This window comes from Pagrus pagrus (assembly GCF_965226575.1).
Source record: "Pagrus pagrus genome assembly, chromosome: 10".
Classification (NCBI taxonomy): domain Eukaryota; kingdom Metazoa; phylum Chordata; class Actinopteri; order Spariformes; family Sparidae; genus Pagrus; species Pagrus pagrus.
In genome coordinates this window covers 16,129,049-16,148,820 of record NC_140194.1, presented here as the reverse complement: position 1 = coordinate 16,148,820, position 19,772 = coordinate 16,129,049, and the positions used below count along the sequence as shown (strand labels likewise).

Here is a 19,772-nt window from a genome sequence, read left to right as displayed (position 1 = left end):
GAGAAAGAAACATGTTGCCTGGCTTTGGTAAGGGATAATAAGGAGCCTGGGGGAAAGGCGTTTTTCTCTTGCTGGCCGCTGGCTGTCAAAAAGTTTCCGAAGTCAAGCACACCGAAGTTAGAAATTAAGCCAGAGATGCTGTTGTTTTGTGTTCACCTGGTCTAGTTAGCACGGTGACGGCTCATCAGGCGGCACTGATTGCACTGTGGACATGGTTAACAGCCCGTTTAGAGGTTGTGTGTGAGTGTGTAAGCGTTCATACAAGTGTGTAATGTGTGTGCGTGTGGTACACCACTGTCCAGACACATCTGCCTGGCTTTAATTAGTTTTGCCTGGCACAGGGACCCACTAGTCTCTCCGGTGTTTAATAACAGCCTAGACAGTGGGCATTTATCAAGGTCTGAATACACCTGAAGGATCTTGCGTTCATTTGGTGAAAATCGCTCTAAAGTCATTATGCTCTTTTTATTTTCTGAAGCGTGTTGCAACGAAGCTCCCGTTTCCCGTGCATGCCGGGGCACATTGTGACACAAATCCTCTCTGCTGCGCATTCCCTTCATTTCATTCCTCTTTCCACTCTTCTCACGTTTCTTTTTTTTTCGTCAGTGATTGTATTAATATGTCATGTGTCTGACCCAAATTTCCAGGCCTTCAAATGCTTCGAGGGCTCTTCCTTTGCCTCGTCCCCCCTGCTCTTTTTGATCAGAGCCATCGCAGGGAGAAGTATCCCAAGCAGAGAGAGAGAGAGAGAGAGAGAGAGAGAGACGGAGGCTGTGTTTTGTTGTCTCCACAATGAGAATCAGTAAGCGGTCCTCTGGAGCAGACCCATTCTAAATGCCCCCTCATTCTAAGTGACTCTGTCCTCCCCTCTCCTGACTGCAGTGGTTTCTAATCAGGGCAGGAGATTTTCGCTGATGAACCAATATGAGCTGACAGACACCCTCCCCTCCCCAAACCTATCTTCTGCCTCTTCTTCCCCTCCATCCTTTCACATCTGTGAATGTTACCTGACGAGACTCATTTGTCAACTCCCCCCCCCTCCCCAACCCTTCTCTTTCCGTCTGCTTGCCCCAGCCACCTGATCCCTCCCTCCTGTTGTCCCGCCAGTGCCAACAGAGCTGAAGAAGAGTCTGCTCAGTGTGTGTGTGTGTGTGTGCGCGCGCCAGTGTGTGTGGGTGTGTGGGTGTGTGTGTGGAGTGGGCGGGGAGTCAGAAGAGACAGAGACTAAACTGAGCAGAGCTGAGGTGCATACAGGTGCAGCTCCTCTTGCAGCCCGAGGGATGGCTGTCAAAGTCTCTTCGTCTTGGTCCTCTTCCTTTCTGTCACCCCCACTGTGGCCTTTGTATGTCTCACTCCAGTCTTACTCAGGTCTAGCTAAGCACTATTTCAGGACAGGGTTGGCCCCGAGAGGTGTAGTACCCTCAGGGAGCATTCCTCCGGCTGTTGCTGCAGCTGTTGCTCTTCATCAGTCTTCAGCTTTTCTGTGCTTTTTGTATTGTTTGGATATCATTTTTGTTATTATCTCTGACTTACTACAAGGACAATTTCCCCATCAGGGATAATAAAGATTTCTACTACCACTGTGATATATTGCATGCCAGAAGGGCCCAAAAAAAGACGGTGAAGAATTCAAAAGCAGCAGGAGCAGCAGCTAACGTTGGCCCCGAGCTCTCTTCTCGCAAGCTGAGAGAATGCAAATGTACTTTTTTAAATAAAGCAGAGTTCCCCAGCCGTAATAGTCTGCGTGCCTAGCACAATGCTGCATAGCCCCACATCCCCTCATTCAATTCCACAGCAACTTCCTTTTTGGGTGGGATTGGCTGTCTCATTGCTTCCTCTGTCAGCTCACTAGAGGAGATTGCTTTGATTTCGGGGCAGACTTGACCAGATTAAATAGAGTCAGTCTGGGCCGCGTGGACGGGTGGCTCCCAGCCATCATCTCATTTGTGTTTCTCATTGTCGCCTGCAGCTCCCCTCCATTTTTGTTCTCTCCCCTTCCCTTTGTTTGCCTCACGCTTCTGCTCAGTATCTGGCCAACGATTGATAAGACCCAATCCCTGACAATGCTTGGCGCGCTGCACAGGATCGGTGGCGATGGCGCTCGCACATTGTGGCGAGCGTGTGTCTGTTCGGGCTTTAGGAAGGAGATGGGATGCGACTCACGTCATTGTTTATCTACCTTTCCACTTCCAGATGGCGCTCAGCAGAAAGAATGTGCTTCTTGACACACTCTCTCTTCCTCTCCCTCGCTCTTTCCCTTCCACCATCCCTCCCGTGGCTGACTCCAGTGTATGGACTGTGTTTCAGGTCCAGAATGTGCAGCATGAGGTGAGGGGGAAGGTGGTGAGAGAGCCAGGAAGGCAGACTGGGACTTGAGAGGGAGCCCTGGAAAGTCAGGTGGTAGTCTCTGTGTGTAGCTGTGTGTGTGTGTGTGTGAGTGTGTGAGACTTAGTGTGAGAACATATGTGCTGGTGATTGTAGCTCTCAGACGGCAGCACTGTTCCGCCCCTTCTCGAGTATTTGTGAATCTGAATCACAATGCACAAGCGCTACGACAATGCATGTGAAACACTTGACACATTTTTCTCATTTTTTTTCGAGGTCATTGAATCATAAAAATCTCGTCTCAGGCAACAATTGAGTCTGCCGGTCCTCTCGGCCGCCTGGATTGATGGACGGTCAATTCCAGCAGCGGGAGATAATCACAGCGTGTCAGCCTCCACCGATCCAAACTCTTATCTGTGTCTGCCCACTGCCAGCATGCCACGAATGACCACAGGGACACACATTTCTCTTTATTGTTCCAAAGCCCTGAGGATGGGAGTGTGTTTGTGCGTGCTGAACTTAACTTTTGTAAGGCTTGAGCTGCTGCCTCCTCCCGCTTAATACTCACATTCACCTGAAGTGCACCTTCACCACAGGGGTACTTCAACAAAACCTCTCTCTTTCGGAAAGTGCATACACTTATGATAAGGCAGCGCTTTTTGATGTTGTTTTCCCCCTTTCTGCCTGCTCCATTTTTAGATGAATTATGCACTGTCTGAAATATCTGGAGATGAGCCTTTCCTGTGCTCGGAAGTCATCAACTGTAACATGTCAGCGGCATCAGGCTGGATTGTGACACTGTCCCATGGCATTATAAGTTGTTTTTTTCATCTTTGAAGTCCTATTGCCTTCCCCATCAAGTGTGATCAAATAAGATTACTTCTCCCGAGTGTGTAGTGCAACAATGGACCTTTGTGAAAGTCTCCATGTGTCCCACATCCACTCTGCTGTCTAAAGGTCTTTGAGGGGTTATTTTTCCCAGAGTGAGCTGCGCTAATTGTAGCCTAATGGGGAGCTGTTATAGCAAAGAGCGGTAAAAAGCAGCCGGTTGGTGAGGCTTGCTGCCTTTCCGGTGCAGGCTGATTACGCTGTCTAGTTAATGCACCCTCCTCAGATACAAATGGAGGGTGGTTATTGCGCCAGGAGAGACAGTCAGCCTGTCAAAATCGCCCTCTCTAACAGACAAGAGAGAGAGATAAAGAGAGATGGAAAAGGGTGAGAGAGAGTATATTCTGGAGAGCCAATTTCACTGAGGGGATAGAAGCGTGGTAGTGCAATTATGAAATATAGCTTTCTGTTTCAATAATGACCTTTTCTCCGCGGGCTATATATAGGCCAGTGTAAATGATTTAGGGAATGGGCTATAGTGTCATATAGATGATGGCCTATGGATTCCTACAGAGAGCAAAAACAGTTTCCGGTGAAAAATTGTCTCTTGCTGGCAGTATTTCGAGGAAGAATGGTGGAATTGACAGGTGGGACACTGGAGAAAGCAGTGTAGGGCACTTGAACAGTACTCGTCTCCTAAGATTGTTGTCCTTCTGCTGCTGTTAGTCACTTCCAGTTTCTATACTTGGTATGTGTGTGTCTGTGTGTGTGTGGGAGTGCGCACCTATGTGTATCTGCTGGAACTGCACAGAAGGAAAAAGGGTACTCTCATGTGGGCTGTTTTTATTTCACCGTAATTAATCACCAGAGAATCACATGATTGTCTCAGCCGAACACTCATTTTCATAAAAACATCTCCTTCAGCACAACTTGGGCTACAAGTCACGCACGAAAGCCCGGCGAAACATGGCCTCAGCACTGCTGCCAGTTAAGCCAAACACCCACACTGGCTAATGCGATGCTTACTATGCATCTGTCTGGATAGATACTCAGAGGTGGTACAAGCCAGACGCACAAGTTTTGGGGGAAATAACCGGGGTCAGGAACTGAAGTGCTCCTGTCTGACCTGCTAATATGAGAAACAGACAGTGGTGGAATGTTAAAGAAGCTCTAAACTAGAAAACATGTTTGACTGAGTTAAAAGCATCCACAGTGAACTGAAATATTTATGAATAACCACTTACCAGCAGCAATTACACAGGCACATACAGTATCTATTAGCATGTTTATATACACTTAAACACATCTTACACCCATTAAAGGTCATCGTGTTTGAGTGTGTCTTGAGCCCAGTAGTAGTACAGCAATATTCATCCTCCTAAGCATCTGTAAAGCACAGGGCCTCTCTTTTGCATGTACTACACCTTTCTGTAATCTAAATTTTATTTATATATATATTAAATGTGGTTGGAAGATGTCTGCTGAATTGGCATGTGACGATGTCCACACTGAGACATCGTTGTTTGGAGGGAGGGATATGTGTTTCAGAATTTGAGGTAGTGTGTCACCTCAGAATTGCTCATTAGTACATCACTGTAGTCACCACTGCTTCCCACTGTCGCTCTGACGGCAACCTCCAAATATCTCGGAAGAGAAAACTGTCTCCCGTCACCACAATCATACATTAAAGGGTCTTCATTTACGCTCTACATGTCTGTAACAAAGCTGTCTTCAGCCTCAGAAGCTTGAAACAAAGTTAGCCGGCAGACCCGCAGAAACGAAACACCCTGCCACAAATTTAACCGACTGTCTTGGGCTCGTCTAACTGGACCGGTTTAATAAAAAGAATAATAAACAGGACCTGGAGACATAATGTTAGTACACTGATCTGCAACACTCTTATTTACAAAAAGACGTTATTTTGTCAGAGGCTGCACTTTACGTCCTGCGTGTTCTGTGCCTGATTCGTATTCTCGTCGACTCATATTTGGTGTCTCGTTACTTACAAACTCGTAACGTCAAACAGATGATTTTTATTTTTTGTCATCATTGCTGTTCCTGTCTCATGTGAAACCAAAAATCAATGCTGATTTATTAATGTAACCCAGACCATGATCTTTTCCAAAACCTAAGCGAGTACTTTTATTGTCTAAATCTGTCCAAACTGAAAAGTGGAAATATTGATGTAATTAAATAAAGTGTAATGGTAAAAAAGCCTTCAAACAAAACTTTGAATTCACGCAGGTCACCCACACAAAAGTCCTGCACACATTCCACTCGATCAATTTATGACTTTCCTTATCTTGTAATTGAGCGTTTTTATATTATATTGCCTAAAGGCGTACCATTTAAAAGGTTTGCTTGCAGAAATCTCCTCATAAAACCACCCAAACTGTTTACAAGACAGAATAACATATTCCATGCACATAGATGAGGTTAAATATACAAATTGTTGAAGAAAACAACGTACATTTAGACCACGAGGTGAGACAGATATATATTTCATTATATATAAATTGCAAGAGCCCAAAAACTAAAATGACATATTCAGCTTGAGCTTGTCCGAGCTGTCAAGAATCTCAAAAAGGATTCATTTTGCGAGGATAATGAACAAAAAACTGCTGTAGATGTCATAAAAATGATGGAAATTGTTGTCAATTAATCTTTTGTAGATTGAATAATTGACTAATTGTCCATCAAATTGCAACGCATCACACAAATCTAATTACTAACTGCCACATTTAACTTACTAATGATATATATGCAACCATAAAGCATTATTCCTTCTTTGTGTTGGCTTACTTCTGATAATGTTTGTTCTGATTATTTACAGTGACTCTGCACTTCTGGACTGTGAGGTTCTTGGTTGCTGCTGTCGCAGTCTTGGTGTAATTAGATGTTGTGGCCACTCTCAGTTTAATTAGTTTGCGTTTTTGTTGTTGTGTTTGTAAAAATTGCAAAATGAATAAATTCAATTCAATCAGATTATTTTCCATCTTAACTCACACATACGCCCACCGACACCAACACACACACACACCACCACCACCGCGCCCAGCAGTCGGTGAGGGGAAAGCCCCCCTGTGGTGCCAGTGTACAGCCATGCCTGACTCCACACTCTTATTATCATGATTGCTTGCAAAAGGTGGCGGGACGCTGAGTCCATTCAATCTGCCGGGCGGCTTCATAAAGCGGCCGCCGATGGTTCCCAGTGGGGCCCTCATCAGCGGCAGAGAGCAGTGAAGCGCCTCTGGACTTTGCTCTATGAAGTGACAATAGTTTTCCTGCCGACAGAGGGAGAAAAGAGAGCAGGGAGGGTAGAAGAACAAGATGGCTGCCAAGCAATAGGCATCTGTTCAATGCCTCATAGGGAGGTCATCCAGGAAGTAATGGGGTGAAACGATGCAGTAGTGCAGTAGCTGTCAGTCAGTTTGGACATTGTTGGGTTATAATGAGTGCCTGTTGTGAGCGGTGAGCACCTACATAACTAGGCAGTTTGCTCGAATGTGCACCACCTTTAGCTGCCTCTCCTCCAGTAATCTCCTTCATCCGTCTTTGTTTTTCCCTCCTCACTGAGAACTAGGCAAGTAATGCTACCCATGGACCATTTCCTGAGCATAATCCAACATCTGTCTTGCACACGTCTCTTGCTTTGGCATTAAAACCTTCACTTTCACCCCCATCCTTCCTCCTCCTCCTCCTCCTCGACCACCTCCTCTCCTTCTTCCACCCCCCCCCCCCCCCCCCCCCCATAGCCGTCACAGCATCTGAACGATTTCCTCTCACTGGGAGGCTCCTCAGAGTCACTGTGGCAGTGTCAAACGAGGCTCCTATTTAAGCTCATTAAATGTTTCCAAGAGAATAGGAAATCAATGGTGCATACCAGTGCACGAGAACTTTTCTCTTAATTTAATTTCCCCTCCCCCTTATCTGTTTGCACATCTCTCTCTCTTTCTTCGTTTCTTATCTCTCTTGCTTCTTCTTCCCTGCATGTCGGTCTCCTTTAAGCAGTGGAGGAGGAGTGGAGGTGGTGGGTGAGGTACGGTGTCGGGAAGGCTGGACAAAAAAACCGTTGCCTTCAGAAACCATTTCAGACTCGTATTAGTGACAGGCACCATGGTGAGGGGCTGTCCAGACCTTTCAGTGTTGTTTAGCACTCACCACACGGAGGACAATCGACTTGAAAGTTTTCGCTCACACTGACCTCGGGCCCGGAGTTTCAGCTTTTGTTTCGGGCCATGCTGTTAAGGGAACAGGTTTTGAGCAGAACAGAATGTTGCAGTGAAGACATGGCGGGGGGGCGGGGGTACAGCATGGCGATGTTTGGGGGGTGAGATGACCCCAGTTTGAAAACACTCATGCTTGCTTCCTTACCGACTTTCAGTCATGTCTATCTCTGTCTTTTCCTCATTAGAAGTTTTTTTTTTTCTAAATTCATACTTGTGTGTGCGTGTGTGTGTGTTGTGAGGCTGTGAGTACATGTCTGGCTCTGCTTTGTGCTGTATGAAACTATGCCTGGGGGCTGGGCCTGCACCTTCTCTGGAGCTCCTGTAATTGCTCTTTTGGGGCCTTGTCTCTGGCTCCGAGCCCGTCTCCATCACTCTCACTCTGTCGTCTCCCCCGCTCTTTGGCCTCCTCCCTTCTATTCTTGACCCCCCCTCCCTGTCTCTTCTCCCTACATGGCTCATTATGGCTGATCCCCACCTGCCCAATCTGGGAATTCTCTCTCCGCACACACACACACACACACACACACACATACAGAGCCACTCAGCAGTTTTCAGAGCTGCCTGTAGCTCAGACGTTTTGTGTACTATCTGCTATAAAACAGCTTTGCTAATACTGTTTGGCCGAGAAATGGAAACAATGGTGCCGTCACATTTTTCCCCCTCCAACTGGTGCAAACAGACAGTTTCTCATCTCTGTTCTGGCTGTCAGAGTGCACTTTTTCATAAAGCCCTGGCCCTTCAACCCCAGCTCCCGCCTTTTGTATACACCAGCCACAGGCTTCTAACCGCAGGCCTGGTCTTTTCCATTTCCAGTCCAGCCCTCCCTCCAGCCTGTCACCCAGCAGCCCCACCATGCCTGTTCCCAGGCTAGGGGGCTTACTTTGAAGGATAATGGATGTGGCCAGTTGCAGCTGCTCAGCAGCAGGGCACTATCATAGGAGTTATCTAAGGGCCTGAGTGGCTTGTGATGAATGGCTCGGAGCTGTGTGTCTCCACCGATCAATAAGCCACTAGCACCCAGATGAGCTCGATGCCCCCTCACTCTCCGCTCCCTCCTATCCACACATATATCTCCCCCTCATAATCTCCTACTATGTTTGTGAACTTTTCCCTCCAATTCATGGCCTGAATTGGGCCATTGATCTTTTATCCTTGGCTTGTTTTGAATAAAGGGCCAGTATCTCCTCTCCACCCAGGCATGCAAGGTTTCTGACAGCAGTTATTGCTACACTGGCGGCAAAGCGCACAAACATTACTTTAGCCTGATCGAACGCCCGTAATCGGAGAGGGAGAGCAGAGAAAATGAGGGAGAGCGAGTATGAAACTACCTCCCTACACCTCCCCCCACCGCTGTAGCACCGCTGAGGCTTCCATCACCGGGCTGATGCAAGCAGAGGTCCCATGTGGATATACACGCTCGCAATGCAGACAAACACACACACACACGTAAATACCAAACAGTCTTGCTGTCAGGGCTCATTGAGCGCAACCTGTCCCAAAGCACCTCAAACAGCCCCGCCCGATCTGAATTGAAATGGGATGTTGTCACTTTACTCTCTCCTCTGTCTCATGGTTGTGCACATATGTATGTGAGGTCTCTCCGGACCACCAAAGCATGTAAATTTGGATCTCTACTGCAGATCAACAGGTGTGTCATATCTACTGTATGTGTTGGTTTTTGATCTGTTTTATTCGCTCTGCCGACGAGGGGTTTGTGATGAAAAGAGCCGACTGGAAATCTCTCTCCGTCTCTCCTCTCTCTCTTTCCTCCAGGGACTTTCAGTAGTCTGTATCTTCCTCTCCTCCTCCTCCTCCTCTCTCACCTCTCCTCCCACTCCCCTCCCCTCCTCTTCCCCTCCAGCTCTGATTTTCCCTCTGATCTGCCGTTGTCTCTGTCACAAAGAGCAGATTCTCAGCCTGGTAATTGCATGTCTACTGGCCACCACACCTGTTGCTGTCAGTGCAGCGGTGTGGGAGAGAGGAGGGAGCTGTGCCCTCTGGCCTCTGTGGCTGTAACCCCCCCTCCAGCACCACCTTTGCCGCCGGTGTAAACCCACAGGGAGTCAGGAGTGCAATACGGCGAGTGTGTACGATGTGCAGTATAGGGTGCTCTCACCGTTAATTATGTTTATCTGTAACCTTGGAGCTTCACCTCCAGTTTGTGTGTCCGTGCAAATGCATGTGTGTGTCTTCTAAAAACCTTGCCAGTGCTGATCGTTTACTCTCTCTCTCTCTCTCTCTCTCTCTCTCCCTAATCCTCTCCTCTGCACCCTCTCTCCTCTTTTTCCCTTATCCAGAGCCCGGGCCCTTAATGAAGCTGGGGGTCAGCGGCAGTGTGCGGCTAATTGGCCAAGTTTGCCCGGGGCTCCGGCTGCCTGTGATTGAAGCGTCCAGTGAGGGCCCACTGTGCAGCCGCCGCTGCACCCTTCTCTGTTCCACTCCAACAGACAAGAAGCTCACTGCACCCCTGTCTGCCTCTCCCTAGTGAGTAGCACCCGAGGTCATTTCATTTTCACTCACATTCCCAGTACTTTGTCCAGTTTTATTTCTTCTTCTGTCCTTTTCACGCAACAAAGGGTCCACAGGCTCTTGACTCTTCTCTGAATCACTTGTCCTACGTGTCATTACAAGTTCCTTCTGCTAAACATTTATCTTTTGTGGCTAAATTTGTGAGCTAAAGAGTGTCCATGTGTCTCCTCTTTCTCTATTGGTATTTTTTTTATTGCTAGACATTCATTCCCACACTCCGTCCCAGAATTCTCTCACTTTCCTTGGCTTGTGCCACCCTCACACTCTCTCTCCTTGCTTGCCACGGTGGGATTCGGGCAATTACTACGGTCCCCCATCGGCCAGCAGCCAGAAAAAAAAAAAAAATCAACTTCCAACCCCTATTTCTTTCACAATGGGCCCGGCAGTCCCAGCCCTGGCCAAGCTGTATCACACTGTTCTGAGCTAACAGGAGGGGTTGGAGGCGACAGCGAGGGGGGGTGGGGGTGCCTCTAATTAGTCGAGCCTCCACTTTCTACTCGTTAAGGCAGTCCTGGCTCCCATTGTTTGGCTGTCAGTACAAGAGTAGAGGTAGCAGGGCGATAGTGAGCTCTAGGGAAAGGAGTGAGCAGATAGGAGAGAGGGAACCGAGTAAGGCTGCAGCTTTGCTACCCAGCAGATAGTTGACCGTCTCACCTGGGAGTTTCACAGGCAAGGGTTAGCCCCAAAGTGCCACAGTACACCAATGAAAACACTTTTTGTTATTGTGCTCATAGAAGTGGAACATTGTGCTTAGTAAATGGTCAACACTATGCGCTTGTGTGTCAGGAAACAGTGGTCCAATTATAAGTCAAGTCTAACCCTACAAGTTAGAATAAGTTGTGTTTGTCAAAACTTTATTCGTACACCAGTAAGTTTCGTGCCTGTTTATTAAGGCTGCAAGTAATTAATTTTGCTCTGATGCTCATTAAATGAACATCCCCAGCAATTAACTGCTGCTATAACTGTTATATGGACAGCTGTAAAAGCTTCTTCTGTCCATATGGTGGAAAAGTTACAATGATTCGCTCAATCGATGAGATAATGAAAAGGTGTGGAACATCACCATGTCAGTTCACACGATATACTGTACTTGGGTTCACCTGCCGTTCATCACTTCCTCCTAAACTGTTTCTGTGGTATGCTTTAAAACCCAAAGCTGCAACAAAGCCTCAGGACTTGCTGGTTTCTCCGTGCGCTACACTCGTCCATCTGTGGAGGGTTTAGCTTGACAGACAACTCCTTTCCTCACTCATCTTCCTCATAATCAGCTGTTTGCTTAGGTCATAACTCTTGTGCTCCACTTTCCATCACATTTCCTCCAGTGCTGCATGCCTGCCAGCCTGCCTGCTGGTGTTAAAGATAAACAAAATATGCCTCATTTGAAATGTAGGCTACCCCAGGTGGTTGTTCTGGCTGTGCCGAATGAATCGAACGAGGGTGGAGAGATGCTTTTTTTCCCCCTCAAAGTGCTTAAGCTACACTTGTGACCCAAAACACAGTGCATTAAAAATTCACGCTTGTTATTTTTAGAGTTTTGTCGTCTCTTTGTTGTTCCCACACTTCATTGAACATCCCAGGAAATGGTGTAAATATCATGGTAATGACATGCTCTTTGGTATCCACGAGGATTAGGAGGTGTCAGTCATTCTCCCCTTGAGGATTTGCCTTGGCACAACCCTTGGAGCAAATAGGTACTTGGGGATGAATGAATTAAGATGCGCAAGAGCAAACGGATCTCTCGATTTTTACTTATCCATTTTTGCGGTGGTGTGAGTGAGACTTATAGTTTTCTTCTTCTTTACGTGCCACTTGTCTGTTTTTTTTTATTTTTAGTGCTTTGAATGGCATTTGTGCAGTGAACTCCTCATTTAGTTTACTTTTTCAAGCGTTTCTCTGAATTATTTAGCACATATAAGTAAACAAGGCCATTGAATAATGGATGGTATTACCTTGGACACATAATAGGAAAGAGGAAGCCTATACAAAATATTGTTTCCGAACAAGGCTCTGTGTGTGTTTGGAATACTGCTGATGGCAATAGTCTAACTGTAGCTCCTCTGACGTTGGTTCAGGTTAATCAAGTGAGCAGCAACATCAAAAGTCCTTTATGATATTCAAAATGAGTGAGAATTTAACTATGCATCCCTGGAGATGAGACTGAATAATTCATTCGTCACGCTAAATCAAAGTGATGATCCTTACTTTAATGCCTGTGATCTATGTTAATGCTGAAATTGTCACAATGGTTTGTAAAATGGCAATGTGTCATGTCATCTAAAGCCAATTACTATGTTAAGGTCACAGTGGAAGAAATGAACATGTTAGAACACCTGATGCTCCTGCTGTGTTTATTTTCATTCTCATGAACCCACAGAGGATCATTTCTGTTTCGACTTCTCTGTAGTGATGAATGTATAATTCAATTCCAGGCTTTTAAAAAATTAATCATCACCAAAGCGAGGTATTGCAGTGCCGGCATAAACTAGCACCTTTTTAAAACGTGTAAAAGTGCTTTAAAAATTCTGCTAGCCGCCTCCTTCAGACAGACCTGCCAGATGATAAACGTAATCACGGCAGGTCAACACGGACACGAGGCCCTCATCACCAGCCCAGGTTTGGTTTTGCTCATCGAACACAGCAAATGTCATGTCCTTGCGGTACCAAAATAATATAAAACACCTTGTTCCTGACTCATCACCCCTTCCTCCTCCTCCTCCTCCTCCTCCTCCTCCTCCTCCGAGCTCCCCCTACTCCAACGCGGTACTGCAGCCCTCCAGTTTTCCATCGCCCCCTGTGAATATCCAAGCTGTCGAGGCTGACTGGGCTGAACGTTTTCTTGCCAGGGCACAGTTGGAACAGATCCGGCCTCCGGGCCACATATACTGCTCTACTCCAGCCCCTGCAAACAAGGACTGCCCTTCGCAACTGTCATCTAAATGCTAAGCGCTTTGGATCGCCACGGCAGATTCCTTTTGTACTTATTTAATCGCTTTTTTGAGACTGCTTGTCCTTTTGGAACGTGATAGCTTTGCATGCTTTACAGCTTGCTGAGCATGAGCTGCTGTTTGAGGAGGTTTTGTGATTCATTGAATTTGCACAGAATCACCACTACAGAAAGAGTCATTGTTAATCAACAAGGTGTACGATGGCAGAAATCCGTATAGATGATACAGATGCTTTTTGTTTGGGCTCCCTATTTGCGGATTATGGGCTTTTGTTTTCTCAGAGGCATAGTTTTTCTGAAGCAACAAAGTGTTGTAATGGTTATCTTTCAGTTGATGGTAGAAGACATGTCTGCTGAGTTAATCGCCCATCTGCACCCTTGAGGGCTGAGAAATGTGGCCGTCAGGCTTTATGGGAACATAAGCTAAACAGCCAGGCCTACTTTGAGGGGAGGCATGTTGAGAGACAGACTCCAGACGAGCCTCTCAACAGTTTGATATCAAATCCACAGACATACAAATCTCCACAATGATCTGCCAAGTTTCTGCAGAATTCACTGGAGCAGGAATAGCAGAATTTCACACCCCCGCCCTGAGCTCCTGCTCGCCTCCTCTCAGCCATCGCTGGACGGCGCTTGGCAGCAGAGTATGATAGGAAACATCTGCGAAAGTCAGCATGTGTGTTGGAGGATTGGATGGAGTACATTCACCAGATAAAGATTTGTCTTTTTATGTTTTATTAATTGTTTTTGAGGCATTTTTACATGGCAGCAGATGATCAAATTATTCTAAAATGGAGCTCACAGTGGAATGAATGATATAAATATAAATCAACAACAAATGTTTTAATAGTTAAAAACTCTGGGGCTGATGTTTTAAAATTGATTCTGCGGCCCTGTTGGTAGATAAACGAGCAGGAGCGAGAGGGAAAAGAATAGATGATAATGCACTTCCTTTGCAGCTAAATTACTTCCTGTGGCTGACAAAGAGGAAGTAAAGGCAGCACTGGGTGTCATTTTTCCATTTTTACTCAGTTTTCTTTGGGGTAACAATGTTGTGTATGCATGCTGACTGGTATATTGTCAGGAAAAAAGCTCTAAGACAATGATTCAGCAGGTCTTCTGGATGCTTCTCTGGAGCTGCCAGAGATGCGACTGTTTGGAGTCACTGAAGTCTCTTTTATTTGGGTGTGCTGAGCAATATAAATAATGAAATGGAGCCAGTAATTGGTGGTTCTTGGTAATTAGGACCAAGCTGTCAGCTAGCAAAGTTGCAGTCTGATGGCGCTGCAACAAGGGCAGTAATTACTATTATCTATGGGGGTTGTTGACATAACAATAATCCCATTCTTAACCAGGATAGCAAGACTTATGTTTACTGTCCCCATTTTCAAGAGGTTCAACCACAATAATACCACAGACATGAATCTTAAGTATTTGTGTTAATATCCGTCAAGTAGTCAACACCAGCCATTAATGTAATCGGAGACCCCCCGTCCTTGAATTTTCTGCTTGGTGACTGTGAAGAGGTTGTCCATATTTTCATTAGTCAAACAGTTTGACTTTTTCCCTAGAAGCGGCATGACGCCCAACCATAAACAGCATTATCAACCATCTCAGCAGGTTTTCTAATACCCCTGTAATCCTGTCATTTCATTCATGGATACTGCCGGGGTTATTCTGGGCCTGGAGCGTATCTTCCTGCCTGTCTTTGCTCCTCTGTGTGAGAGATTGGATTCCCCAACTCCCCTCCTGCTCCGTCTTGCCACATACACACACACACACACACACACACACAAGCACACATGTTCATGCCGGAGTATTCGCTCATCTCTTGTCAGATCCCCGAAGTGTAAATGGGCTGGTCAGACCCGATGATATATAGGGTAGAGGAGGACAATGGCACCGTATACCCAATGTAGGTGATGATTCCTAGTTGTGGATAATAACTTGCCCTTGCCGAAGTGAAATTCTGTTCATCTGGCTCAGGATTTACAAGCACAGCAGTTGCCCCATGAGATGAAGAAAGTGAATGTCCTCAAAAGCAGAGCACCCAGGTGACATTTCCTCTCCCCACTATCATGCAAAGTAATGAACCTTCCGGAGACTCGCATGACTTTATGCAAGAAAGCGTGAAGTGTGATTATTGGGTGAGTGGAAGGGGTCAGCGTTGGGACGTGAGGGTGAGTAAAAGGTGGATGAGTTTTTTTTTTTTCTTTTTTCTTCTTCCCATACAGTTGCACACAACACACAAATTGCATCAGCTCTGAATTAAACATGTGGCACCTCGTTGCTTAAGGCGTGATGGACATTTAAACATATTGCACGGCAGAGAAAATGGCTTTTTCAGTGGGTTATTTATGGTGAATATATTGTATTCATTTGATTATAATAAAACATCCATTACACACTGAGTGAATGGCATGGGGAGGTGAGGCCGGCAGAGTGCAGCTCAATGTAATAACAACTGTGCGTCTGCTCCAAATGAGCCAAGGAAAAGAGCGGGTTCCTGGAGATATTAGTTTCCTTTTGTAGGGGTGCTCAGATCTGGTGATATGCTTTGTGAGGAGTAATAAAGAAATATATCTGTTTTTATTGTGCCTTGGCGACAGAGTTATGTTTAGAGCTAGTATAAAGAGCTGGAACATGGCGTAAAATGATATTATGGCCCATTAGGTGGGGGCCCGAGCTAAGCGTCGCTAGCGGTAACCGAGGACTCGGGGTAATGGGGCCGCGGCGTATTGTCTGTGATCTGCTCTTTCACTTCTCGCTGATTGAATCGTCTACATCAGTGGCACTCCATCTCCTGGGGAACCAGAGTAGACGAGGTGATTTTGGCTGAAGACATCACTCTGTCAAACCTGGGAGATAACAGGGTGGGGGAATTGGAATGGGGGGCATTCTGAAATGTAAAGGAAAGGTGACGTTCAGCAGTTATAGCGAGATTGTTGTGTGGAACGAAGTGATCCCAAGGTGTATAGATGTTTCATTTTGGAATAGAAATCATCTTGTTCTTTATAGCTGCGCATAGGGTCTATCGGAACAAAACAATAATAAAGCAGGTTTACCTCAGTTGGATTTCTGGCTGTGAAGAGAAGAAAATATATCTCTTCTCCAGCTCTCCTGTCACGTGGTTTAGGCCTGCTTATGCTGCAGTAAAGCCTTAACCAATACTCTCAAGGTTCTTAGTTTCCTGACCTTGTATCTCTGTCTCTCTGGTGTGGATCTCTACAGAGCTCACCCTCCACTGCTGGGGCTTACCCCAGTGGATATCAGTGGGGAAGGGCTGGGATCATATTAAGGTGCTGTTCCGTCTGGCAGAACTTTAATGTGCCCTTCCCTGAGGACCCACTCCTGCTCGACATACTGTTCGGAGAGGTCTGCAATGGTTGAGAAGCCATAAATTAGCATACCTGGCTGCTCAGGAGTCTCCCGCTTGAGACTACACCCAGGACCCGCCTTTAAACTCCGCTTCACCTCTAGTCCTTGTCAACCCACACCCTTCCAGTTTGAATAGGCAAGACATTGTGCTGAGCGGCATAGTTTATCTGCTCTCCTGCACAGCCAGCATGGGGGCTCGGGAAGTAATCTGAACCAAGCAGGCAAAGAATTCCAGGCATTCTGAATGGAACCAGATGTGTGTTTTTGTTCGCTCTCTGTGATTTTTACTCGCACATAACAGAGAGATACAGAAACCAACATAAATGTGCTTCTGGGCGCATGCTCACACACATACATGCAATCAGAAAAAGCCTGCAGGGCAGTCTGGCTTTCATAACAGAACTAGATGATATGATAAGAAGCGGGATTGGCCAGAAATGGCCACTGCAGGGTTGTTTATGTTTGCGGAGCATGCTGGCCCAGCAGCCTCCCCTCCCTACGGCTCTGAAACTGAAACCTTAAAGGAGGGACGGTACAAAATGTGTGGAATACAAAGTACAACCGCTAACTTGATAACAAGCATAGAAACAGTTCCCTTGGAAGAACAACAACACTATAAATCAAAAGCTACTCAACAGTTTAAAATTTCTGAAAAAGATGCCATAATATGCCATTCCCCACAATTGCTCTGTAATATATCATGAGAACACTATAGCCACAATAGCCTCCAAAGAATTTTTCAAAAAACAATTTCTCAATAAAGTCATTGAAAATGTTTTTAGATACACTGAGATGTTGAGAACCTATAAACCAGATTCCATTAAAGTTTGGATGCTGTGTTAATATCAACAGAATGCTATAATTTGCTAATCGTTTTTTGACATATACTCAATTGAAAATAGTACAGCAACAATATTTAATGTTTAACCTCATCAGCTTCTTTGACTTTTGTAGATGTATGTTTATTCTGAATTTGATGTCAACAACATTTTTGGAACAAGTTGGTACAGGAGCAACAAAAGACTGGGAAATAAAACCAGAAAACAGAAGTTAGACTTGTACTTTGCTCTGTGATCAATAAGTCATAACTATAAAGTATCAAGGCACACTGCTTTTTGTTTATGAGTTATTGATCACAGAGCAAAGTATAAGTCTAACTTATGTTTTCTGGTTCCATGAAATGCCCTTGGATCCAAAGAGCAACTTTTATTCTAGTACTTACATTTGTGAAGCAGCGCTCCTAAGCCAATCTGGCATTTGCTGTTTTAATGAAAGACTTGGAAAGTTGTGAAATGCTAAAACAGGTGAATTGGTACCAGATGATGGTATTATGGTTGGGTATGAAACGGGCATCCTTTCAAAGGCTCAGTTATTTGAAAGCAAAGATGGGGGCGAGGTTTATCACTTTTTAAAGCACATGATTGTATGAATATTACTACACAGGCTGGGGGTGACTTAAAAAATGCTGTTATTGAACAAAGTTGGTTTGCAAATGGTTGCATTCGGTTTTTATTTATCTTTTACGCAGTGTCTCAAATTTTTCACGATAGATGTTGCAAACACCTGTTTTGGTATGATCACGGGTGGAGATGGTCAGTTCCCCTGGAAATTTCTGCAAGTCTCTTTAAAAAACACCTGATTTTGATGCCACAAAAAACGACCATCCTTGTCCCTGATGTGAAAGGTGGCTAATAAGCATATAGTGTGAACGTGATATGCCACATTTGGTACACATCAACCTCTGATGTATTTGTTGATTGCAGGAACATTAACTGCTAACAGTATATCCTGGTGACTGGGCTGGGTTGTAAAAGTCCTTTTTCATGATTGACGTTTTGACTGGACGTAGGAGAAAAAGCACAATTTCGATATCGGTGATGGCTCCACTCCATTTGAATGTCTCAGTTAGCCATGCCAGTGAGCCATCATACACAGTACAGGATTTCTGGAACCGCAGCATCTTAATGAAATTTGGCCAATATTGTTAATAATTATAGCTGTGCTTTTCCTGCTATAATATGTCAGTATGCCCGCCAAGAAAAGGCCCATCGTTTGCAACATGGCATTACAGAAATCGAGAATAATAATAATAATAGATGTAAATGTTATTAATGTAAATGAATGTGAAGTCTGATGTACTCATGATAACTACATTATGTTGCTTTCTGTCGCAAATTTAACAACTCAGTAAAAATCAAAGTTAAACAAATGGTTAACATCCCCAGCTGGTTGCTGGCATTACACCCACATTGCGTAAGTGTTGACCCCGAGGCCCATGGCTAAAGCACTTAGATGATTCCGCCAGCATCACACAAAGGCTTTTCAAATCTATTCCACGTCCAAAGACTTGTTCCTCCTTCTTCTTGGCTCCACTCTATACCATCAAAGGAAGTGGTGTTCATTGGCCGGGGTTTGCTGGCAGGAATGTGTGACTAAGTGTGTGCGTGCCTGTTGCCTGAACATGTAGGCCCGTATCAGCCATCACCACAGGAAATGACCGGCCGTTTGCTTTGAAGTCCCGGCAGACTTTTTCATTATTCCTACTATCTCTGGAGACACAAGGCGACAGACCCGCCCCCCCTCTTACTTTGCTGATGCTCTGCACTCACCCTCCGCTGCTCCCCACTCAGAGCCTTGCCACCAAAATGCCTGTTAGAATGCAGAACAAGCAACTATTAGCATAGAGTATGGGAGTGCTGGCCGCCACGGGGCACAAACCCCACCACTACCCCCTCAATTCTTACACACCACACTTGCCTGAAAAGGCTGAGAGGGCACGTGTAATTGCATTTTCTTCTCCCCGTGCAGAAACTCGAATGAAAGATACGGGAAATTCTAAGATTCCCAAGCCTGGCCCATCCTTCCACTTCCTCTTTCTCAGTTATTCCCACTTGCCTCACCGCTCACCTCCACCCCCATCATACCTCCACTTCCTCTCTTTACGCTCCGAGCATGTCGAAATGTGTGGCGTGCGGAGATGAAATTAATTGGATCGCGGTGCAGAAGTGTTCAGCCCCCCATGGCGTACTGCTGTGGAAGGTAGGATTGGCACACGCTCGCCAGAACTTGCTGCAAGACCAAGACTCGCTCTGCTGCCAGTTTGTGCCAATCTGGAGCTTCACTTCCTACACACAGACTTACATGGAATCACATCTTTTCACACACACACACACACACACACACACACACACACACACACACACACACACACACCTCTCCTACACAAACAGCAACTGTCTCTACTCCAGTGGTTCATACAATATATATGTACAACTTTCAGAGCAGGCGAGCAGATGTGTTGTTTATCTGCCAGTAGGGCGCATGCCAACACAGCATGCCTGGGTTGGGTGTGGTTGAAATCTGGGTTAGGAAATCCCTTGTCGAGGTTATTACATGCAGTAATGCTAATGAAGCTTTTGCTCCAGTAATGGCATTACCAAATGGAAACGCTAACCCGCATGTTCTAATCAAGCATCACAATTTACAGTGACAAAATCCTAATGACTTAATGTCTGGTCTGCTAGCACCAGGACAATCTG

At 45.6% G+C, this 19,772-nt stretch overlaps 1 protein-coding gene across 1 annotated transcript in view; it reads left to right on the top strand.

Annotated features, from left to right (window-relative positions):
* plxnb2b (plexin b2b) overlaps positions 1 to 19,772 on the top strand; it is a 132,744-nt gene that overhangs the window by 15,150 nt on the left and 97,822 nt on the right. The window contains exon 2 of the mRNA XM_084363210.1: positions 9,680 to 9,866. The gene's annotated coding sequence lies outside the window, so the exon portion shown is untranslated. The remainder of the gene's footprint in view (positions 1 to 9,679; positions 9,867 to 19,772) is intronic.